We start from the raw sequence: 457 nt of genomic DNA on the forward strand, positions 1-457 counted from the left end.
GGATCTGACGTGAGCATCGGTACTCAACTAGAGGAAGCAGATTATAGAAACAACTGACTAACTCAATTGTCAAATGCAAAGGAATTATGATTTCCAAATCAAGGGATCAGAAGCAATGCTCTGATTAGGGGTGGATAAGTTGAATAGCCGTAGGGTACAATCAAAGACAATTGGGTTGGTCGAGAACCAATTCCAGTAAAAGAATGGCAGCTCAGCCGGAAAAGTAATTTATAAGGATCAATGATGATTGCGTGTATTCGCAAACATATTGAGTCAACAGACTCAAAATGGTAATGACAAGGAATGTCAATATGACTACGAGACTTATGGGATTATCCATAATGCAAGCAAGCAAGAATTTCAAGAGCCAAAGGCCCCAAGGATTTTCGGAAGATCGAATATTATTTCGAAGACTTTTGTGAAACACATGAACAACTGGGGATGAGCGGATACTCGA

This window comes from Triticum dicoccoides, chromosome 6A (assembly GCF_002162155.2).
Source record: "Triticum dicoccoides isolate Atlit2015 ecotype Zavitan chromosome 6A, WEW_v2.0, whole genome shotgun sequence".
NCBI classification, from domain to species: domain Eukaryota; kingdom Viridiplantae; phylum Streptophyta; class Magnoliopsida; order Poales; family Poaceae; genus Triticum; species Triticum dicoccoides.